General features: G+C 47.8%; 1 protein-coding gene across 1 annotated transcript in view; it reads left to right on the top strand.

Annotated features, from left to right (window-relative positions):
- adgrl2a (adhesion G protein-coupled receptor L2a) overlaps window positions 1-24611 on the top strand; it is a 777020-nt gene that overhangs the window by 228304 nt on the left and 524105 nt on the right. Inside the window, exon 2 of the mRNA XM_085983501.1 lies at window positions 10126-10175. The gene's annotated coding sequence lies outside the window, so the exon portion shown is untranslated. The remainder of the gene's footprint in view (window positions 1-10125; window positions 10176-24611) is intronic.

Consider the following 24611-nt stretch of genomic DNA (forward strand, 5'->3'; position numbering starts at 1 on the left):
TCCGAAATAACAATAGAAAATGCTGGAAAAACTCAGCAGGCCAGGCAACATCCGTGGAGAGAAAATAGAGTCAACGTTTCGGGTGAAAACCCCTTTGTCAGGCTCGAGGGGCTGAATGGCCCGCTCCTGTGTTCCTAACCTGGGACCTTCATGCTCTCTGTGGTTCAACCTCCCACTGGATACATTTGAGACATCCCAGAACTTTGAAATTGCAGCGCCCTCCCCCAATTCCCCTTCCTGAAGACTCTTTCTGGGGTACGGTTCCCCGGGTGACCACTGGCTGCCAAATCCAGCATCGGGAGAAAGATTGCTGAAACTTCGCGCGTGAAAATTGCTCGTGGTTTTTAAATCTGTCCAAACTCACAGCATTTCCTGCTGCCCGGTCAAACGTGTTTGAAAACGGGGTTTTAAAAAAAATATACACGTATTAGTGTAGCAGCGTTGAAGGTCGTTTTACGAGTGTTTTGTACCTTTTTGTTTAACACACTGAAAATGGAGTTCCTTGTCCTTCCCGCTGAGCTCACTGGGGAAATAAAGTCTATAAATAGACAGAATTGAGGGTAATTTTTCGTCACGCCAAACCCTTTGTCTCTTCATTCCACCCCCAGTCACTGAGTCCCGAGGAAATGTTTCTTTTCCTTTGGTGCATTGGCCCAGAACACAGGCAGCGATTCAACTCATGATTAATATTAAAATGCTGTTTCATTTTTTTTTCAATCTTGTATTGTCAACACCCTTTTTTTAGCCTTTTCCTGGCTCGCTGCATCATTAAACACTTATGCAAAAAAAAAAGGCTAAAAACACTCCCCTGACTTTCTGGTGGAACGGGAAGAGTCCAAACTGTTACACACAAAAGAAAGGCTTGCATTTATCACTCTCTCTCTTAGGCAGTCCCTCAGAACCGAGGATGACTTGCTTCCACATTAAAAGTGAGTTCTCAGGTGACTGATGAGTCCAATGCGGGACCTACAGTCTCTGTCACAGGTGGGGCAGACGGTGGTTGAAGGGGCGGGTGGGTGGGGTGCTTGGGTTGACGTGCGCTCCTTCCGCTGTTTGCGTTTGGCTTCCGCTTGCTCCCGGCGAAGAAACTCGAGGTGTTCGGCGCCTTCCCGGATGCTTCTCCTCCACTTTGTGCGGTCTTGGGCCAGGGATTCCCAGGTGTCGGTGGGGATGTTGCACTTTTTCCGAGGAGGCTTTGAGGGTGTCCTTGAAGCATTTCCTCTGCCCACCTGGAGCTCTCTTGCCGTGCCGGAGCTCCGAGTAGAGTGCTTGTTTTGGGAGTCTCGTATCGGGCACACGGACAATGTGACCCATCCATCGGAGCTGATTGAGCGTGGTCAAAGCTTCGATGCTGGGGATGTTGGCCTGAGCAAGAACACTGACGTTGGTGTGCCTATCCTGCCAATGGATTTGCAGGATCTTGCGGAGGCAGCGTTGGTGGTACCTCGCCAGTGCTTTGAGGTGCCGGCTGTACATGGTCCATGTCTCTGAGGCATACAGCAGGGCGGGTATCACTACTGCTCTGTAGACCATGAGCTTAGTGCCGGGTTTGAGGTCCTGGTCTTCAAACACTCTCTTCCTCAGGCGACCGAAGGCTGCACTGGCACACCAAAGGTGGTGTTGGACTTCGTCATTGACATCTGCCCTTGTTGACAGTAGGCTCCCGAGGTATGGAAAGCGGTCCACGTTGTCCAAGGCCTTGTCGTGGATTTTGATAATCGGGGGGCAGTACTGTGTGGCGGGGGCAAGTTGGTAGAGGACCTTTGTCTTACGGATGTTTGCATTTATACAGCACCTTTCACAACCTCAGGATGCCCCCAAAGCGCTTTGCAGCCAAGGAAGAACTTTTTGAAGTGCAGTCACTGTTGTAAGGTAGGAAACGCTGCAGCCGATTTGTGCACAGCAAGCTCCCACAAACAGCAAGGCCCCCCACCTTTCCTCGAAACAGTGCTGTGGGATCTTTTACATCCACCGGAGAGGGCAGATGGGGCCTTGGTTTAATGTCTCATCCGAAAGACCCCACCTCCGACAGTGCAGTGCTCCCTTAGTACTACACTGGGAATGTCAGCCTGGATTATGTGCTCAAATCTCTGGAGTGGGGACTGGAACCCTCAAATTTCTGACTGGGAGACGAGAGAGAGTGTTACCAACTGAGCCCACACAGCCGACACCAAGAGACAGTGTGTGGACATCAGACGAAGACAGGATCAGACCCTGTCATAATGCCCCCTTCCCCCTTGTTGAATAGCCTGATAACATTGACTGTCTAGACCCGCACGTCAAGAAAGAGTCACGGTCTGAGGAGAGCAGAAAAGTGGCCAAAATTAAATAAATTTATAAGAACATAAGACATAGGAGCAGGAGTAGGTCATTTGGCCCCTCGAGCCTGCTCCGCCATTCAATAAGATCATGGCTGATCTGATCTTGGGCTCAGCTCCACTTCCCTGCCCGCTCCCCATAACCCATCACTCCCTTATTGTTCAAAAATCTGTCTCTCTCCACCTTAAATATATTCAATGACCCAGCCTCCACAGCTCTCTGGGGAAGAGAATTCCAAAGATTCACGACCCTCGGAGAGAAGAATATACTGGCAAGCACCACCAGTGGTATGAGTGCATGGTGGCATTGCCACTATTGCCCTCTCTTCTTCTGCATTGCTGTCCCTTTAAGTACCAGCGGACACAAGTAACATCTTTCCTTGGCATTTAACAGTGATTATGTTTTTTTTTAAAAGAAGAAAGTGAGTGGCAGACATGCAGCAGCTTTAGTAGCTTGGAGCATGGGCAGATCAGCATAAATAATCTGCGCAGTTGTTGCGTTTAACCTTTTAATCAACCAATGTTTTGAGGCAGGCAGTTAAATCAGCGACTTTTGTTTATTTACATTATTATTGGAGATAATTGCAGGTTAAGAACCCTACAAATTACCCGCGCTTTAGGTTGGTTGCAGGAATCTTGTTGGGAAGTAAATTACTCGCATCTATTGTCGTGCGTCTTTCCGAGGGAGGATTGCTTAATTTGCTGTGTGGAGGAATGTTTGCCTTGCCGAGAGGGCTAGCGAGCAACCCTGTCCTCTCCAATCTACGGTGACGGCTTCATGCGAGAGCAAGACTGGGGGAAGCTGACCGGTGTGTGGAGGCACAAAGGAATCAACCTTCATTTATTTGAGCGCCGCCACTATGTATAATTACACAGCATGAGAGTTGGCATGTATACCCTGAATAGCTGATTGTGGCATAGCTACGCTTATTCATTACTACAATGGAATTAAGTGGCACGGGCATTGAGGCACGATTCGTAGTTGCGAGTGAAGTTTTTTTTCCACGTGTTTTGCTTTTTCAAGTGGAATCTCAACAGGATTTCGGATTTTATGAAGCCAGATCCAATAAACAGCAAGATAACTAAATTGTCCCCCCACTCCCGTGTGTTGTAGGTTTAGGAAGATGGGGGGGAATCCACAAGGGTGTTGCCAGGGTGATCGACAAGGTAGTCAGGTTTCCCTTCTCTTCCCTCCAAATCAGGGCCAACTATACAGCGGTCCACCAGCACACTCTGTCTCCAGCCTTCGAGATTCTACCCTTCGTTTGTTGGCTTGCCAGCAACTATTTCGGACTAGTTATTTCTATCGCTCGATGTACGATAGCAAAATACTGCAGATGCTGGAAATCCGAAATAACAACAGAAAACGCTGGAAAAACTCAGCAGGCCAGGCAACATCCGTGGAGAGAAAATAGAGTCAACGTTTCGGGTGAAAACCTTTTGTCAAGACTAAAGAGGCACAGGAAATGAAATAGATTAAGAGGCCAGGCTGGGAGAGAACAAAAGTGAAGAGACATTAAGAGGTATTCAAAACGAGACGAGATGGCGATAGGACTAGTGGAGACAAAAGACGGCTCTAGATTAGATGTGAAATGCGCTGGCAGAGTGGGAGACAGCTGCCATGTGGGAGAGAGAAAAAAATGAGGTGGGTCTGGGTCATGTACCCCGCCCCATTGACGTCAACATAGTGCAGAAATTGGGCACGCCCTCTATCTGGATGAACAAGTGAAGACGACCAAGAAGCTTGTAGAGACCGGGACCCCTGCCTTGTCGGCATGAGGGCTTGTGACTTTGTACAAAGAGCTGAGACTTGAGCTCTGTAAATGTGATTTACTGTAAAATGTTCACATTTTAAATTTAAAAAAGACCAAAAAAAATTGGGCGCAGTGCAAAAACGAAGAGTCACTAGATTGCCAATAGGACTGGTGTAAAATTGTTTTTCACTATGGGTACCTGTACTGTTAATATTATTGGTTTATCTGTAAAATTTACCACTGCATTTATACTGTTAATCCTAAAGCTGTTTTTAAGGCTTTATTTTATTGCAGCTAATGAATGTAATGGATTTATTATGTAATTGATGAGTTGTAACAAGTACTACCATATTTAAATAAATATGTTTAATAAAAAACAAAAAAATTGGGCGCGGTGCAAAACGGCTGTCCAACACAAACCCTGTCCTGTTCGCGCCTTTACTGGTTAAGTTAAAATTAACCCCCTCCCCCCCACCACCGTCTACTGCCTATTCGGCCATGGGGAGCAATACACACCTCAAGACCTTGACCCGACCAACACCATTAACAGACAGTAAAGCCTTTTCATTTCCCACCAGTCTTCTTTCTAACTCGCCCTTTACGCTCCATCTCCGCCAAACCCCCTAATTTGCTCCTCCTTCCCAGTCATTTTACAGTCACCTTGGGTCTGCTGCCAAGATGGCGTTCACTGACAGACACTTCCCTGGAGGCTTGAAGGGTCTTTTTAAAAAAGAGAAAAAAAAGAAAGTCGGGGGGCAGGGGGAAAGGCCAAAACAAAGGTGTGGATAAAAAATATAAGTAAAAATGTAATAGGGGCCGAGGTTATGATCTGAAATTGTTGAACTTGATATTGAGTCCGGAAGGCTGTAAAGTGCCTAATCGGAAGATGAGGTTCTGTTCCTCGAGTTTACGGTGAGCTTCCGTGGAACAATGCAAGAGGCCGAGGACGCTGAGGTCCGCGTGGGAGTGGGGCGGTGAATTAAAGTGACAGGCGACCGGAAACTCGGGGTCACCCTTACAGACTGAACGGAGGTGTTCCGCAAAGCGGTCACCCAATCTGCGTTTGGTCTCCCTATCGCTCTGTGTACCGACCGTCTTGATTTCTGCAGATGCTGCACTGTTCTCCATTGGGGAGCTGGCGCTGTCGGGAAGTCCTCGGGTGCATGTGGGCGGAAATATTTGCATCCGGGTCCCCCTGCACGGGAATGTTTGATAACCAGCGCTCTTCATATCTGGATAAGATAGAAAGAAAGAACTTGCATTGATATAGCGCCTGTCACAACCCTCAGGACACCCCAAGAGCACTTCACAGCCACTTTGGAAGCATAGTCACTGTTGCAATGTAGGAGACGCGGCAGCCAATTTGCGCACAGCAAGCTCCCACAGACATAAGTGAGATAATGACCAGATCATATGTTTTTTAATTAATGATATTGGTTGAGGGATAAATATTGGCCAGGACACCGGGGAGAAATAGTGCCATCGGATCTTTTACCACCATCTGACAGGGCCTCGGGTTAACGTCTCACCGAAAGATAGGAAAAATGGTAAAGTTTGGTGAAGTGGAGTTGTCCCATGATGTTGACACAGAAGAATGGGATTGAAAATGTGTGTGTAGCATTGTATTCAAATACAGCTTGCGATATTCGAGTATACCACATTAGATATTTCTGAAAATATTTGCTGGGATGTGTTGGAAGATTTGTTGGATTACGTTGAGGAGGAATAAGAATGCATCTTATCATTGAAATGCGGATTCTTTCCGTACTTGGGTTGTGTCGGGAGACAGCACATCAAGATAAAGAATTAATATCATGCCCTTCAAATCCTCAGGGCATCCCTGAGTAATTCGCAGCCAATGAGTTACTTCCGCAGTGTAGTCACTGTTGCTTTGTCGGCAAACACGGCAGCCAATTTGCACGCAACAATTCCCACAAATAGCAGTGAGGTAGATGGCTAGTTTATCCGTTTTGGTGGTGGTGGTTGAGGTCAAAATATTGGCCAGGACACTGCAAGAACACCCTGCACTTCTCCGAATAAATGCCATGGAATCTTTCACATCCCTCTGAACAGATCAAGAAAAAAAAGAAAGACTTGCATTTATATAGCGCCTCTCATGACTGCAGGACGCCCCAAAGCGCTTTACAGCCAATGAAGTACTTTTGAAGTAACAACAGAAAATGCTGGAAAAACTCAGCAGGCCAGGCAACATCCGTGGAGAGAAATTAGAGTCAACGTTTCAGGTCTAACCCTTTTTCAAAGCTAAAGTACTTTTGAATTGTAGTCACTGTTGTAATGTAGGGAAGGCGGGCAGCCAATTTGCACACAGCAAGCTCCCACAAACAGCCATGTGATAATGACCAGATTATCTGTTTTAGTGACGTTGGTTGAGGGATAAATATTGGCCAGGACATGGTGCTCTTCTTCGAAATAGCGCTGTGGGATCTTTTATGTCCACCTGAGAGGGCAGTTTTAATACCTCACCCGAAAGGTGGCACCTCCGACAGTGCAGCACTCCCTCAGTACTGCACACTGAGCTATCGGCCTATGTTATATGCTGAAACCCTGATATTGAGCCTGAATCGAAGACCTTTTGTTTTAGAGGCAAACATGCGACCACTCTACTGGCTGACAACGCGACCCCAATATAAAAAACGCAAGTTTACTCATTTTCCTATGGTTCATCAGTACAAGAACCAAGCCTCGTGACAACACAGTGATCAGTCCAAGTTATACTGAATTACAAAGCAGCACAGCCTCGAGTTCATAAGAGGGCAGGTGAACAGGCAGATTTAACCAGGTTACAAGAGGGGGCCGAGCATATGGAGCAATCTGACCTCGGTAAACGATGGAAACAGAAAATGCAAGAGGGAGCAGGGTAGCGATTTGGGAGAAGTACCACAGAACATGCTGGAAATGCTCAGCAGGTCAGGCAGCATCTGTGGAGAGAGACAGAAACAGAGTTAACGTTACAGTTCTGACGAAGGGTCATCAGCCTGAAACGTGAACTCTCGTTTCTGGCTCCACAGATGCTGCCTGACCTGCTGAGTGTTTCCAGCATTTTCTGTTTTTATTTCTGATTTCCGGCATCCGCAGTATCTTGCTTTTGTCTGAGGAATTGCACAGACGCTGACAGCACTGGAGGAGGCCGTTCGGCCCCAATCGCCTCTGTGCTGGCTCTTGGCCAAGGCGAACCTGAAACTGATCCCAGAGCCCTGGAGCCTCGTAATCTTTCTCTGTTTCCAACATTCACTCTTTCCAGAAGTGAGGCAATTGTCTGTGTGTGTGTGTGTCTGGGGCATTCCTTTTGGATGAAGAAATCTCTCCTGTCCTCCCCCTCGACTCTTTTAATGGGATGGCGTAGCGTGTGGGATTTTTCAAATGTAGGGACCACCCAAAGAGACGGCAAGGATCTGGTGGAGTCATTTACAGTTCTTGTGTTCCTTCTCCAATGCCTTGGCAGCCTCCTTACTTCTACAAGAAAGGCATTGCCTTGTGGGCGACGAGTGGTTTTTACCCCAGCCAGCACGGTTCCCCGAGTGCAGTGTTAATCAGCTGGCATCTCGAGCTCTACCTCTTTCTTTGGCGATGTTGTTTCTGCAAAGTGCTCCTTCTTCCCTTTTGAATTTCGCCGCTGATGCGGCCTGTGTAGTTTATTCTCCCCCACATGTACAAAAATGTTTGCCAGCAGACATGCTGTGCGGCGCCTCTCAGAGAACGTGTTACAATCTGGATCCTTGTTTGAGGCGACAATGAAGCACCAATGGCTAAATGTTTAAAAAGTGGCCTACTTAGGGCATCAGAACGGCTTAACGCTGGTCTATCTCGCCACACCCTCCCCCTTCCTCCCTCTTCCCCTCTCGCCTGGAAACCTTTTGTATACCTTTCATTATCTCAGGAAGCATGAACTGTCATGAAATTTACAAAACATTCCATTCTGGATAGCTGTAAAGTGCACAGAGCAAACCTGCCTCCTCTGCTAATCCAACCATTCTAGGAAGTGGCTCGGGAGGGCAGAGGCGCAACTCAAAAATGGCAGGGGTCTCTTTCGTGAAGAGAAAGTATGAATATGAGCTTAAAAGGGAAAAAAAGCAAGCAGAGGCCTGGATTCTTCCTGGTGGTGTGTTTACTTGCTTGGTCGTCTAGCAGGGGGGGGGGGGGGGGCGGATGGCTTTATTGCACTGTGTCAGGAACCACCTCGAAAACCAATTAGCGCACTTTGGATGCAAAAAAGAGCGACAAAAAGGGGCTTCGAGAAATGAAAATGTAAATCCTCAGTGTCAAACCGTGCCTTCAGCTGCCAAAGCTCTGGAATTCCCTCCCGAAACCTCTCCGCCTCTCCCTTTCCTCCTTTTAAGATGCTCCTTAAAACCTACCTCTTTGGCCAAGCTTTTGGACAGCTGCCCCAACAGCTCCTTATGGGATGATAGCAAAATACTGCGGATGCTGGAAATCCGAAATAACAACAGAAAATGCTGGAAAAACTCAGCAGGTCAGGCAACATCCGTGGAGAGAAATTTGAGTTGACGTTTCGGGTCGAAACCCTTTTTCAAATTTTGTCTGATAACGAACCTGTGAAGCACCTTGGGACGTTTTATGATGTTAAAGGCGCTAGACAAATATTATACAAGTTGTTGTTGTTGTTGGGGTATCCATGGACCACGATTCCCTTATATGATTACATAAGGAGTGTCTGGTCTCTGCCTATATATATCCTTTAGTCGCCAGACCTCCTTGATTGTGTATAGATAGATATATGTTTTTTTGTTTAAAAAGAGCCAGCACTAAATTACTGGGAGTTATCAGTGGGATCAAGTCTTGGCTGTAAATTCAACCACATTCCCGCAGCAAGGAAAGAGGACAACAACTATCTGATTCAAGCCTGCCTGGCTGCTGAGCAACTGAATGTTACCATAGCAATAAGTGATGAAATGTGCAAGTAGTGAGTTAATTAAATCTAACCCGTTTGCTCGTTTTGTGACACTCATTTTACTACTACAGATAGATACGATCCACAATAATATTGATTTTTTTTTAATGCACCACACTTCTTGGAACGAATGGTAACTCGATTGTCTCTCAGCGTCACGTTGCTTCTGGACGAGTTCCACACTGCACTCTTTATCCTTGACGCGACCTTTAGCCTGCACAGAAATGTTTCGCCTCTTGTTTCCCTACGCTGGGAAGAGCTGACTTAGGCATTTGCTGCTCTCCAGTCCTGTTTGCTTGTGCGTTGTTCAGTCGGGGCTGGCTGCAGCAGCAGGAACCGACAGAGCGTACTGCCCTCTTCAGACCCTGGCACAGAATAACACTCTTGTCTGTGCACTTGCAACCACCACAAGGAAACAAGTGCAGTTTGTTGAAATTGCATTGTAACAGGATCTTCGTTAGGTAAGGGCGTTAAGGGTTATGTAAGTTGGGTAAATCGGGTTGAGATACAGATCAGCCATGATCTAATTGAATGACGCAACAGGCTCGAGGGGCTGAACGGCCCACTCCTGTCCCATGAATGGGGGAACAGGCTCGAGGGGCTGAATGGCCCACTCCTGTCCCCATGAATGGTGGAACAGGCTCGAGGGGCTGAATGGCCCACTCCTGTCCCATGAATGGAGGAACAGGCTCGAGGGGCTGAATGGCCCATTCCTGCCCCCATGAATAGTGGAACAGGCTCGAGGGGCTGAATGGCCCACTCCTGTCCCATGAATGGGGGAACAGGCTCGAGGGGCTGAACGGCCCACTCCTGTCCCAGTGAATGGTGGGACAGGCTCGAGGGGCTGAACGGCCCACTCCTGTGCCAATGAATGGTGGAACAGGCTCGAGGGGCTGAATGGATTGCTTTTGTTTCGATGTAACCGGTTAAAATGTATTGTTTTGGCATTATCGATTGTGAAGTGTGTTGTCCAGACAAGTCACTGTACTCGTAAATGGAAAGCTCTCAGTACAAAATGTAACTGTTGTGCTTTGTATATCCGCGCACACACAGGTTTTGTATATTGAAGGTGACTGTCCCTCGAATTAACCTTTTATACGTATTTGTCTTCTGTGCTTTGCAGGACTGTAAGACATTCCAACAGGATGCTGAGGCCCACAACTTCTAAACGTGGTAAGTTGCAGATCTCCGTTTTATAAAAAAGATGTGCATATATAATAATTTAGATAGAGAATCATCTATAGGGAGTGGATGGCCGCGCCAGAGCAGGTTATGGATCCTCTCAGACACAAGGTGGGCATTCTTGTCGTGGTCGAAAACATAAAGCAATTATTCTTTAAATATCGCGGATCTCTCTCGGTGGGGTGTGGGGAAGGGGTGCGTTTTGGTGTCATGCAAGTTTTGGGTTCATTTCGCCAGGGTTAATAGTCCTCTTAATTAGCAAAGCAATTGATGGCTGCTTTCACCCTTCGCAAGAGGGAGTTCGTCTGCTGCGCGCTAATTACCAGTGCTGGATTATCCTGATGAATGGGAAGTTCCCCTCTTATTGGGCACTTTGCGGGAAATGTTCTCTGTCTGCGGTGCAGTAAACCTCCTTGTTCGACATGCACCCTCTGGAGACCGGGTAGCGTAGTGTGTGGTGGAGTGACCGTCCCATTTAGTCTGCCTGCTGGGCACCGTGCCAGCCTGAGTGTCACCATTGCTATTTTTGAACGCAGATGCACACACACACTGGAGCGAATAGACCCTCAGATTCCATTCATTAAGCAGAAAAAAAACACCTCAAACAATCATTCTTAGCACTCCCAAGGGTCAGGACCTCCTCTGCTCCACGGGCCTTTTGAAAACGGCGACACCATCACCCCTTGTACGGGACAAGTTGACGAGAATGCAACGCTGCTTACCTCGGGCTGTGCAGAGGGGTAAAAAGAAACTTGTGCAACTCCCCTGTGGAAACATAGAAGATAGGAGCAGGAGTAGGCCATTCGGCCCCTCGAGCCTGTTCTGCCATTTAATGAGATCATGGCTGATCATCCAAATTCAGTACCTCTTAATGTCTCTTCACTTCTCTCTTGTTCTCCCCCAGCCTGGCCTTTTAATCTATTTCATTTCCTGTGCCTTTCCAGTCTTGACAAAGGGTTTGACTCGAAACGTTGACTCTATTTTCTCTCCACGGATGTTGCCTGGCTTGCTGAGTTTTTCCAGCGTTTTCTGTTGTTATTTCAGTACCCTGTCCCTGCCTTCTCCCCATATCCCTTGATCCCTTTAGCCTTAAGAAATATATCTAACTCCTTCTTGAATATATTTAATGATTGGCCTCAACTGCCTTCTGTGATAGAGAATTCCACAGGTTCACCACTCTCTGGGTGAAGAAATTCCTCCTCATCTCAGTCCTAAATGTCTTACCCCTTATCCTTAGACTGTGACCCCTGGTTCTGGACTCCCCGACCATCGGGAACATCCTTCCTGCCTCTAGTATGGAGTGTTTGGGTGCGAGTGATATTTACAAGAGCAGCCAAGAAGCTTTCAGAGGCAATTACAGCTCCGCCACAACCAGTTTGACTTGTCGGTGACAGTAACATTGTTTCTGGGTGAGAGCCCTTTAGCTGACAAAGGACGCTCTGTGCCTCCCCTGGAATAGTTAGTGACTCGCCATTCAAATGGGGTGATTTTTTTTTTTTCTTCTTTCTATGTGGGGTTATATTTTGAACGTGACAGGCCAGGAACGATGTACCGTCAACACGTTTTGTTGCTTTGCTTATTAGGCCCGGAGGGACAGTCATCAAACAAAGAGCCCGCAGTCTCTTAATGGTGTTCAGGATGACAAAGTATTGTAGTGTTTACAATAACCAGAGCAGGTTCAAAGCGAAACTCGGCCAGAGCATGTTGCTGAACAGTGCAGCGAATGAGAATAAGCGACACCCACTCAGCAGAATCAGTGCGATTGATTACTTTTGTATTACCAGCTGGCTTTTTGTATAGAAAGAACGAACTCGGGACATCCCAAAGCTCTTCACAGCCAATGGAGTACTTTTTTGAAGTGTTGGTTGCGGTTGTAACATAGGAAACGCGGCTGCCGAGTTGTGCACAGCAAGGTCCCACAAAGAGAAACGACATAATGGCCAGATAATTTTTTTTTAGCAATGCTGTTTTGAGGGATCAATATTGGTCAGGACACCGGGGCAAACTCTTCTCCGAAATAGCAGCTGTGGAATCTTTAATGCCCACCTTAGAGGGGGCCCCGGTTTAATATCTCATCTGAAAGACGGCACCTCCGACAGTGCAGCGCTCCCTCGGTGCTGCCCTGGGAGTGTTGGCCTGGATTTTGTGCTCCGGTCTCGAGTGGGGCCTGAACCCACGACCTTCTGAATTAGAGGCCAGAGTGCGACCCACTGGGCTACGCAGGCACGTACAGCATCTTAGATGTAGAAAAAGCCAGCCTACTCATTTCACAAAGGTGCAAGGAAGAAATAAAAAAAGGCCCCGCAAAGAAGGAGATATTAGGAGGGTTTTAAGGAGGGCCCAGGCCTACAACCCCCCCCCCTGCCCCCCACCCATCAACAGCTGGGGGCTGGGACAGGCTCAGACAGCAGACCATATCTGGACTGGTACCTTCTCTAGGTGGGGGCTGGGACAGGCTCAGAGAGTAGACCATATCTGGAGTGGTACCGTCTCTCGTTGGGGGCTGGGACAGGCTCAGAGAGTAGACCATATCTGGAGTGGTACCGTCTCTAGGTGGGGGCTGGGACAGGCTCAGAGAGTAGACCATATCTGGAGTGGTACCTTCTCTCGTTGGGGGCTGGGACAGGCTCAGAGAGTAGACCGTATCTGGAGTGGTACCTTCTCTAGGTGGGGGCTGGGACAGGCTCAGAGAGTAGACCATATCTGGAGTGGTACCTTCTCTAGGTGGGGGCTGGGACAGGCTCAGAGAGTAGACCATATCTGGAGTGGTACCTTCTCTAGGTGGGGGCTGGGACAGGCTCAGAGAGTAGACCGTATCTGGAGTGGTACCTTCTCTAGGTGGGGGCTGGGACAGGCTCAGAGAGTAGACCGTATCTGGAGTGGTACCTTCTCTAGGTGGGGGCTGGGACAGGCTCAGAGAGTAGACCGTATCTGGAGTGGTACCTTCTCTAGTTGGGGGCTAGGACAGGCTCAGATGGTAGACCATATCTGGAGTGGTACCTTCTCTCGTTGGGGGCTAGGACAGGCTCAGATGGTAGACCATATCTGGAGTGGTACCTCCTCTAGGTGGGGGCTGGGACAGACTCCGATGGTAGACCATATCTGGAGTGGTACCTTCTCTAGGTGGGGGCTGGGACAGGCTCAGATGGTAGACCATGTCTGGACTACATCCTTCTTTAGGTGGGGGCTGGGACAGGCTCAGACAGCAGACTATGTCTAGACTGGTACCTTCTCCAGTTGGAGGCTGGGACATGCACAGACGGTTGACCGTGTCTGCTGTGAATGGGATGCCTGCTGATCAACCAGCGGCGGTTGTAATCTAACCAGGTCAATGGTCCTCTGGTTACTATGATTGGATGCCTCGTTCCTGCAGGCCACTCCAGCCTGAGGCCTGGCTGATAACCTGATGCAGAATCATCTAACTGAGGCAAACAGGTGACAGGATGTGAATCGATGGTTTAGTAAGGATGCAGGCACTCTTCCCCCTTGCAGTCCTAGACTGCCTCTTCAGTGCAGATTTCTGAGGGCTTGCATCATTAGTCTTTTTTGTTGCTATCTGTTGTCACTGTCGCTGGACTTTGACTGGCCTATTGATTACACATTGTGCATGTTTATTCTGAACCATGAATGAAGATTGATTCACTTTCTATGACTGCACACATCAACAAGTTCAGATTCTTTAGGAAGCAGTTTGAAATGGCTTCAGTTTTTCTTTTGGCTTTGAGGTGGAACTTGAACATATTTTCCATTTATTTAACCGTTAAACCCCTAAAGGCCACAGTAGCATTCGAATTCCAAAATCAAATGTAAAAAGATTCATTTTTATTTTGCTTTTCTCCATCTGTTGGGTGAGACGTCAAACCAAGTCTGCCCTCTCGGGTGGATGTAAAAGATACCGTGGCGTTGTTTCAAAGAAGAGCAAGGGGAGTTCTCCACCCCCCCCCCCCCGTGTTCTGGCCAATATTTATCCCTCAACCAACATCACTTTAAAAAAAAACAGATTATCTGGTCATTATCTCACTGCTGTTTGTGGGACCTTGCTGTGCACAAATTGGCTGCTGCGTTTCCTACATTACAACAGTGACTACACTTCAAAAAGTACCTCATCGACTGTAAAGTGCTTTGGAATGTCCTGAAAGGGACTGGGGAAATGCGAGTTCCTTCTTTCTTTACACTCGATGACGGCTATATAAATGAACTGAGGAATGCATAAGACTCGGAAAAACCCATCACGGTCCCCCCTGTACTGAAGTATGTTTTCTGAGATGCTGGAGTTTTACTTTTGCTAAGAAGACAATAGCAATCAGTTTTGAAATGCTGTGATATGTTTAATGTTTAAATCTTGCTGCTACTAACAGGGTCAAGTTGTGATGGCTTTATCAAGGCTGTAAAGTGATTTGAAATGTTCTGAGGCCGTGAAAGGCATTATACAAATGCTCCTCCCTTCCTTGCTTCCTTCCTTCGCTCCTTCCTTTTTTCTCTCTCTCTCTTCGCTCTTTTTCCCTCTTTTTTCCCCTCTTTCTCTCTACTCTATCTTTTTCTTTCCCTCTTTTTTCTCTCTTCTCTTCTTTCTCTCTCTCTCTCTCGTCCACTCCTTGCCGGGGAACCGTTCCACTGGCACCAGTCGGCTCCATCACATCGCCGAAGGTAGCCATTCTTTGCGTGCTGGTCTCGACGCTCGCTGCTTAGAGGCTATTCGACCTGAGGGTGCGTCGCAGCCCTGCCCGACCCTGTTTTTGGCTGACGATCCACGTACATGCACCTTCCAACAGGAGTGGCTGGATAGAGATTGGGGCTGGGAATTTCCCCCTCAGCACCCGCCAGGGTCATATATTAGAAAATTCCGCGCCTGCCGGTGCTGTAATTTTACACCTGTCATAGAAACATAGAAACATAGCAGGAGTAGGCCATTCGGCCCCTCGAGCCCACTCCGCCATTTAATGAGATCATGGCTGATCATCCAAACTCAGTACCCGGTCCCTGCTTTCTCCCAATATCCCTTGATCCCTTTAGCCTTAAGAAATATATCTAACTCCTTCTTGAATATATTTAATGAATTGGCCTCCACTGCCTTCTGTGGTAGAGAATTCCACAGGTTCACCACTCTCTGGGTGAAGAAATTCCTCCTCATCTCTGTCCTAAATGGCTTACCCCTTATCCTTAGACTGTGACCCCTGGTTCTGGACTCCCTGACCATCGGGAACATCCTTCCTGCATCTATTCTGTCTAGTCCTGTTAGAATTTTATAAGTTTCAATGAGATCCCCTCTCATTCTTCTAAACTCCAGCGAATATAAGCCCAATCGACCCAATCTCTCCTCATACGTCATTCCTGCCATCCCATCATACATAATTCCTGCCATCCCAATTGCTGTCACAATTAAAGGGGTTGGGGCTGCAGAGTCTCCTGACATGCACTGGGAGCACCAAAGTGGAAAATCCTGCCCGGTGAGTGGGGATTGACGTAATTAAGACTCACTACGCACTTGGTTGAACATAAAGCAAGGCTTTAATCGACTTGTAACAAAGCATGGAGGTCTAGTTAGTAGTCACTAACTTCCTGTTTCCAGATTGTCTCTGGCCAAGTTGGGCCCACGCCCGAGTATTTATACTCCTCGGACGGCGCCCTCAGCTGGCCGTCCAGTAGCACTTCCTGAGTTACTTCTTGTAGAAGTTGCGATTTATGACAGGGATCTTGCCTGATTTTTATTTCCTCCTCTTCCTCCTCCTCCTTAATTCGGGGGGACTTACGATCATTTGTGAAGCCTGCAACTGCTGCTCTGACTGAATGGTCAGCTGACTCTGCACCGAACAAGGGTTGAGCCTGGGATCTTTTGGTGTGTGACTCCATTGTGCGTTGCTTTTGGCAACTGAACAATTAGGGGAGGCTCACAGTTGCTGTCTTGAACTTCTTAGGGAGAATATAGAGTCTGTGAGTGAACCCTTTGAGGGCAGCGGCACTATCTCTGCACTGACATTCGACACACAACACATGTTCGGTTTAATCCAGAATTTAGACATTCCCTTAAGATGCTCCTCCAGTAATTTTTTTTAAAATTCATTCTCAGGACGTGGGCATCGCTGACATTTATTGTCCAGCCTTAGTTGCCCTGAAAAGGTGGTGGTGGGCCTCCTTCTTGAACCGCTGCAAGCAGTTTGATAAAACTAAGCCCAAAGCACGGGAGAGGTACCACTAACGCTGCCCCCGCAAGATCCTGCAAATCCATTGGCAGGATAGGCGCACCAACGTCAGTGTTCATGCTCAGGTCAACATCCCCAGCATTGAAGCTTTGACCACGCTCGATGGACGGGTCACATTGTCCGCATGCCCGATACGAGACTCCCAAAACAAGCGCTCTACTCGGAGCTCCGGCTCGGCAAGAGAGCCCCAGGTGGGCAGGGGAAACGCTTCAAGGACACCCTCAAAGCCTCCTTGAAAAAGTGTAACATCCCCACCGACACCTGGGAATCCCTGGCCCAAGACCGCACAAAGTGGAGGAGAAGTATCCGGGAAGGCGCCGAACACCTCGAGTCTCTTCGCCGGGAGCAAGCGGAAGCCAAGCGCAGGCAGCACAAGGAGCGCACGTCAACCCAAGCACCCCACCCACCCGCCCCTTCAACCACCGTCTGCCCCACCTGTGACAGAGACTGTAGGTCCCGCATTGGACTCATCAGTCACCTGAGAACTCACTTTTAATGTGGGAGCAAGCCATCCTCGGCTCCGAGGGACTGCCTAAGAAGAAGCACGGTGGCATAGTGGTTAGCACTGTTGCCTCACAGCGCCAGGGACCCGGGTTCAAATCCGGCCTCGGGCGACTGTCTGTGTGGAGTTTGCACATTCTCCCTGTGTTTGCGTGGGTTTCCTCCGGGTGCTCCGGTTTCCTCCCACAGTCCAAAGATGTGCGGGTTAGGTTGATTGGCTATGATAAATTGACCCTTAGTGTTAGGGGGATTAAATGGGGATATGTGTTGGTGTGGGGATTGGGTGGGATATGTGTCGGTGCAGGCTTGATGGGCCGGAATGGCCTCTATCTGCACTGTGGGGATTCTGTGATTCTGTCTGTGTGAAGAAGAGACAACTAAGCCCCTTCAGAGGACAGTTAAAAGTCAACCACCGGAGTCACAGAAGGACAGAAAGAACAAGCATTTATATCCCAAAATGCTTTACAGCCAATGAAGTACTTTTGAAGTGTAGTCACTGTTGTAATGTAGGAAAGGCAACAGCTGATTTGCGCACAGCAAGCTCCCACAAACGGCAATAAAAGAAAGAAAGACTTGCATTTATATAGCACCTTTCATGACCACCGGACGTCCCAAAGCGCTTCACAGCCAATTAAGTACTTTTGAAGTGGAGTCGCTGTTGTAATGTGGGAAATGTGATAATGACCAGATAATCTGTTTTAGTGATGTTGATTGAGGGATAAATATTGCCCAGGACACCGGAGAGAATTCCCCTGCTCTTCTTCCTAATAGCGCCATGGGATGTTTTACGTCCACCCGAGAGGGCAGGTGGGGCTTCGGTTTAACGTCTCACCCGAAAGACGGCACCTCTGACAGTGCAGCGCTCCCTCAGTCAGCCTAGATTTTGGTGCTCAAGTCTCTGGAGTGGGGACTGTGAATCCACAGCCTTCCGACTCCGAGGTGAGAGTGCTACCCACTGAGCCACAGCTGGCAGGCAGGTTTCCTTCCTTAAAGGACATCAGTGGACCAGTTGGCTTTACTGATGGCAGACTTGCAGATTATCTCAAAACTGAAGTCAAATTCTTCAACTGCCGTGGTGAGATTTGAACTCAATTTCGGTGCTGAGTTTGCTGATCCGAACTGGGCGGTCTTTCTGCCGTATTCACTGGTGTCAATTGATATTGGGTCTCTTGTGTACATCGGGTGGGAACACAAAAAACAGGCTTGGCTTTGATGTACTCCATGCCTGATCATCCCGCCACCAGCCACCCGCCTAGACGTGCACATCAGCACTGCGTTTAAGGCACCAGCTCCTGAGCATAGACCTCACTCACCCGACCATTGGCAACACCAAGTTGTTGGATTTGCTGTGGGTACATTCGCCATAGGCAGTCCAGCAAGTGTACTTTGGTGTTGCTGGTGGCTGTGTGGGAAGCTGGCAGCATTTAAGCAGCATAAAAGCTGTTAAAGAGTGACCACTTGGCATAGTTACTAGAGGACTGTTGGCAGCTGTGAGACCGTATCCCAGCAACAAGTCAGGAGAGAAGATCAGCGAAAAGGGGGGGGAAAATGGTCGCTTTTTCTTGAAGCAAGCATGCTTGAATTAAATGGGACTATAATACCAAACCAAACATGTGATTGGCTGTTGCATTTGCCTACAAAATAACAGGGATTACATTTCAAAAAGTACTTTATTGGCTGTGAAGAGCTCTGGGATGTCTTGAGGATGTGAAAGGTGATATATAAATGCAAGATGCTACCATCTTAAAGAAAGGAAAGAACTTGGATCTATATTTGCAGAAAGAAAGGCTTGCATTTATACAGTGACTTTCACGACCTCAGGATGTTCCAAAGCACTCTGCAGCCAGTGAAGTACATTTGAAGTGGAGTCACTGTTTAAGTAGGAAATGCGGCAGCCAATTTACGCACAGCAAGCTCCCACAAACAGCAATGCGATAATGACCAGAGAATTTTTTAAGGGATGTTGGTTGAGGAATAAGTATTGGCCAGGACACCGGGGCGAACTCCCCTGTTCTTCTTCGAACAGCATCAACAGTCCTCGGTTTAACATCTGATTGGAAAGACGGCACCTCCGACAGTGCAGCCCTCCCTCAGTACTGCACTGAAGTGTCAGCCTGGGTTCAGAACTCAAGTCTCTGGAGTGGGGCTTGAACCCTCGAGCATCTTTTCCCACATTACAACAGTGACTCCACTTCAAAAATACTTCATTGGCTGTGAAGTGCTTTGAGACGCCCGATGGTCATGAAAAGCGCTGTAGAAATGCACGTCTTTCTGGCTCAGAAGTGAGAGTGCTACCACTGAGCGGTGGATGACAGTTTATTGTGATCTCAGGACATCCCAAAATGCTGCACATCCACAGAGTCGCTTTTGAAGTGTAGTCACACTTGTTTTGTGGGCAAACGCAGCTGCAAGGTGTGCACAGCAAGATCCCACAAACCGCAAATGCGTGAAGGACCGGTTAATCTATATTTTTTAATTATGTTGGTATGAGAGATAAATAGCGGCCAGAACACTGGGGAAAGCTCTCCTGCTCTTCTTCGAAATAGTGCCATGGGCTCTTTTACGCTCATTTGGCGGGGCCTCGGTTTAACCTCTCATCCATAAGGCAGCAGTTCTGCCAATGCAACATTCCTTCACTCCTTTATGAAAGCTGTGTGAGCGCGTGTGATTTATGAAAATCTAGTCTATATTCACTGAGCGAACAGTGAACCATTTGAGCGAAAATAGAATGGTACTGCTGAGACTGACACCGGGGCTAAAAGGGTTAAACCATGAGGACAGTTTGCATGGACTAGGCTGGTCCTTCCTCAAGTATAGAAGATTAAGGGTGATCTAATTGAGATGCTTAAGATGATTAAATTAGTTGATAGGGGTAGCTGGAGAGAAACTATTTCCTCGGGGGTGGGGGAGGGGAGGCCACAACAACAACAACAACAACAGCAACAACAATAACAACAACAGCAACAACAATAACAACAACTTGCATTTATACCGCGCCTTTAACATAGTAAAATGTCCCAAGGCGCTTCACAGGAGTGTTATACAAAATTTGACACCGAGCCACATAAGGAGAAATTAGGGCAAATGACCAAAAGCTTTGGTCAAAGAGGTAGGTTTTAAGGAGCGTCTTAAAGGACGAAAGAGAGGTAGAGAGGCGGAGCGGTTTAGGGAGGGAATTCCAGAGCTTAGGGTCCAGGCAGTTGAAGGCACGGCAGCAGTTAAAATCAGGAATGCTCAAGAGGCCAGAATTAGAGGAACGCAGATATCAACGGAGCATTGTCCTAAAATTAGAGCTCGTCCGTTCAGGGGTGATGTCAGGAAGCACTTCTTCACACAAAGGGATAGTGGTAATCTGGATTATTCGTGATCTAATTGAATGGTAGCGGAACAGGCGCGAGAGGGTCGAATGGCACGTGACGAAAATGTTCAGCACTGAATGGGTTAAAATAAAACCTGACCTAGTTTCCTTGTGCGAGCGGATGAAATCACTGCCGCCGCCTTATCTCAATTTGTTTCCAAACTGCTGAGCAAATAGTTATTGATTTTTGAAGTTAATTTTTTCCAGTGATTATTACATTTATTACACCGCACTCCTGACGGCGGGGTTTGGTTGCATGGCAGCGGTTACCAGCTCCTGCTGCTCACTCTCGTGGCCCGCGGCGACACGAGGATTCCGTGTAATGCCGAGCCTAATGGCGCGGCAGTCGAACGCAAGCCCCGGCGACTTGTGACACGGACAGAGCACCGGCTTCTAAATTTCCACAGACGCTCGGGCAGTAAGGACAAGCCTGCTTCATTGATGCCGCAAGGGAGTTGGTTACAGCGCTGATGCTTTATGACACTGTTTTGCTTTTGCCGCGAGTCCGTTTTAATTTTTGAGGCTGCTTCTGCCATATTGTCGAATCATGCAGCACAGCCTTTCAGCCCGTCGTGCTTGTGCCGGCTCTCTGAAAGAGCTCTCCAATTAGTCCCACTCCCCCCTGCTCTTTCCCCACAGCCCTGCACATTCTTCCCTTTTATGTATATATGCAATTCCCTTTAGAAAGCTATTATTGAAGCTGCGTCCACCACCCTTCCAGGCAGTGCATTCCAGATCATAAAAACTCGCTGAGTAAAAAAAATGTCTCCTCATTTTCCCCTCTGGGGTTTTTACCAGTTACCTTCAATCTGTGCCCTCTGGTTATTGATCTTCCTACCCGTGAAAACAGTTTCTCCCTATTTGCTCTATCGAAACCGCTCAGAATTTTGAGCACCTCTATTAAATCTCCCCTTAACCTCCAGTTTTTAAAAAATTAATTCTCTGGATGTAGGCATCGCTGGCAATGCCAGCATTTATTGCCCATCCCTAGTCGCCCTTGAGAAGGTGGTGGTGAGCCATATGGCGAAGGTGCTCCCACAGTGCTGTTAGGTGGAGAGATCGAGGGTTTTGACCCAGCGACGATGAAGGAACAGCGATGTATGTCCAAGCCAGGATGGTGTGCGACTGGAGCACGGATCTGGTGCAGCCTCCTACAAGCCAAATAGAAAACTGCTGGGACTCGCTGAGAGAGGGTGCCAGGAAGAATTGGTCTGACACGGCTTGTATCCGGGGAACCTGGTGGCAGTAGCACTGTAAAATTCACCTGGGGGAGTGCGGCACTGTCAGAGGTGCCGTCTTTCTGATCAGACGTTAAGCCAAGGTGCCGTCTGCCCCCTCAGGCGGACGTAAAAGATCCCGCGGCACTGTTTCAAAGTAGAGCAGGCGGTGTCCTGGCCAATATTTATCCTTCAACCGACATCACAAAAAAAAACCCAGATTATCTGGTCATTTTCACATTGCTGTTTGTGGGAGCTTGCTGTGCGCAAATTGGCTGCTGCGTTTCCTACATTACAACAGTGACCACACTGTAAAAGTACTTCATTGGCTGCAGAGCACTTTGGGACATCCTGAGACCGTGAAAATTGCTATATAAATGAAAGTCTTTCTTTCTTTCTAATTGCTCCCCACCATTCCTACTCCCTGTGGTGACAGACCTGTGAACCACCCACAGACCAATCTCGAGGTGTGCTGCTGGGTACTTTTCACGGTTGAATTGGACGCAGTATGAAAATTTCAGGCGCCCACCGTTAGGTTTTGCTGAATTCCTACTGACAACACTTGAATGGGTTTGCAAATGGGCTCTTTCAGCCCTTTTTATATGCTGCAGTGTAGTTTTTTTGGGAGTGGGATGTAATTTATTATACAACAGACAGCGGCGCTTGCTTACCTGTCTCGGCTCGATGTGATCACGTTTCAGTGTGATCAGCGAAGCAGCCCAGTAGCCATTAGAATGATTAATACAGATACATTGCTGAAAAACCCATTGCAACAGGTAGCTAAGGGGGAATAGCTGACGCTTGCTCCCAGTCTAATTCGTAAGGTAATCCATTGTAATTTTTTTAGGGTTTCTTTTATGTATCCATCCCAGGACAACGTTGCCCTCCTGCTTGAAAACTCTTAGTTTATTAAAGAGCAAATGGCTTTTATTAGACATTTATTGCTGGGCGATAATAAAACCGAGAGCTTCGAAATGTCATTCCGCCGATAAGATTTATTGTGACACTTTGATATGCCAGGTGCCTCTTTTAAAAAAAAAAAAAGGTCAATATTTGAGGTCCAGTGTTTAAAGATAGGTACCTGAAGAATGCACGGTAGAGCACATTATTAAGTTAAATGCCCCAGGAATAGGGAGGATGTCATTGTCTGTTCAAGTCGGGAGCTACACCCAAAGAAGATTAAATCTTTACAGCCTTTAGTCGCGCTGTTTACCCAAATCACGGGTAAATTCTTCTTCCCGTGGACGTTGTCTGCTCTTTAATATAATTGCTGGTCACATGTGAAAACTCCCAGCCTCCCCCGCCCTCACAAGTTCCTCCGCTGCTCACCTCAGGATGTTGGCTCCTGCTGCGGCGCGGTTGCAACAATACAGTGCCCCGCTCACGTGGCCAGTGTCCGCGTGTGATCCCAGACACCTGAGTCCAATCCTGTCCTTTACACACACAGGCACACACATACAAAGTTTCCTCGACATTGGGGAGGCCAAACGCAGATTGGGTGACCGCTTTGCGGAACACTTCCGTTCAGTCCGTAATGGTGACCCCGAGCTTCCGGTCACCTGTCATTTTAATTCACCGCCCCATTCCCACTCAGACCTCACCGTCCTCGGGCTCTTGCATTGTTCCACGGAAACCCAGCGTAAGCTCGAGGAACAGCACCTCATCTTCCGATTAGGCACTTTACAGCTTTCCGGGCCCAATATCAAGTTCAACAATTTCAGATCATAACCTCGGCCCCCATTACATTTTTATATATATTTTTTATCCACACCTTTGTTTTGTGCCCTTCCCCCTTTTTCTCTCTCCCACATGGCAGCTGTCTCTCATTCTGCCAACGCATTTCACACCTCACCTAGAGCTGTCTTTTGTCTCTTTACTAGTCCTATCACCATCTCGTCTGGTTTTGAATACCTCTTAATGTCTCTTCACCTCTTTTGTTCTCTCATCCCCATTTCCCAGCCCCCAAACTGGCCTTTTAATCTGTTTCATTTCCTGTGTTTTTTCTCAGTCCTGACGAAGGGTTTCGACCTGAAACGTTGACTCTAATTTCTCTCCACGGATGTTGCCTGGCCTGCTGAGTTTTTCCAGCATTTTCTGTTGTTATTACAAAGTTTCCAATCCTGGCCAATTTACCCCTCCTTGTCACTGAAGTCTACGGTAAAGAAAGACTTGCATTTATATAGCACCTTTCATGACCACCGGACATCTCAAAGCGCTTTATAGCCAATGAAGTACTTTTGAAGCGTAGTCACTGTTGTAATGTGGGAAACGCGGCAGCCAATTTGCGCACAGCAAGCTCCCACGAACAGCAATGTGATAATGACCAGATAATCTGTTTTGGTTATGTTGGTTGAGGGAGAAGTATTGGCCAGGACACCGGGGAGAACTCCCCTGCTCTTCTTCAAAATAGTGCCACGGGATCTTTTACGTCCACCTGAGAAAGCAGACGGGGGCCTCTGTTTAATGTCTCATCAGAAAGACGGCACCTCCGACAGTGCAGCACTCCCTCAGCACTGCACTGGCGTGTCAGCCTAGATTTATGTGCTCAAGTCCCTGTAATGGTCTGCAGACGCTGCAACTGAGAGTGGCTACTTTTACTCACAAACTGAACCTGAGACTTTCCGAGGCCAAATATAGGACAATCAACCGCTGCCCAGGAATTGAACCAGAAACACTGATGTGGAATCTTTTGCCTGTATTGCAGGCTGTAACCTTAATGGTTTTACATTGTTCTGTGTGTTTGGCAGGCTGTGCCGTTAGCAAAGGGTGATTTAGTAACTGGTTAATAATACCGTCCCATTGGTGCCTGACATCATAGGTGAGCCTGGTTCAGTCCCCACCCAACCACAATGCATCATTCTTTTCGAGCAGTTGTCGCTGGATAACAACATGAGCAGGAACTCTGGTGATTGTTTATTTTTTTTTTAGTTTGCCCCACCCCTGCCTCAGAGGCACTGAAGTGGATTGCAGCACCCTAACTGCTGAGATCGATCTACTTGGTCCCAAGCCTGCATTGAACCAGGGACCTTCTCAGTCTGCACGGCTCAATGTCACACTGAGTGCTGCAGTTACCAATTAAGCCACTGTGGGAGCTGCATTCTAACCTTTGCGAGAGTGGTATTTCAACTGCATTAGGGTTAAACTTGCAGAA

Source organism: Somniosus microcephalus, chromosome 3, assembly GCF_052327205.1.
Source record: "Somniosus microcephalus isolate GS21.2 chromosome 3, FLI_Smic_1.0, whole genome shotgun sequence".
NCBI classification, from domain to species: domain Eukaryota; kingdom Metazoa; phylum Chordata; class Chondrichthyes; order Squaliformes; family Somniosidae; genus Somniosus; species Somniosus microcephalus.